This window comes from Carlito syrichta, unplaced genomic scaffold (assembly GCF_000164805.1).
Source record: "Carlito syrichta isolate Samal-C Ts95f unplaced genomic scaffold, Tarsius_syrichta-2.0.1 Scaffold306485, whole genome shotgun sequence".
Taxonomy (NCBI): Eukaryota; Metazoa; Chordata; class Mammalia; order Primates; family Tarsiidae; genus Carlito; species Carlito syrichta.
This window is the reverse complement of record NW_007250581.1, coordinates 311,700-311,925: the sequence shown is the minus strand read 5'-3', so window position 1 is coordinate 311,925 and position 226 is coordinate 311,700.

Below are 226 nucleotides of genomic sequence, written 5' to 3'. Positions count from 1 at the left end.
GCGCACGCCTGTAGTTCCAGCTACTTGGAAGGCTGAGGCGGAAGGATCGCCGGAGCCCGGTAGGTTGAGGCTGCGGTGGCCTGGAGCGGCCACTGCACTCCAGTCTGGGTAACAAAGTGAGACTCCAGCTCAAAAAAAAAAAAAGAAAAAGAAAAATCCTCAACAAGTTTTTTAGTCATTACCACCTGGTGACAATCAATGGATGACACTTCAGGATAAGGCCATC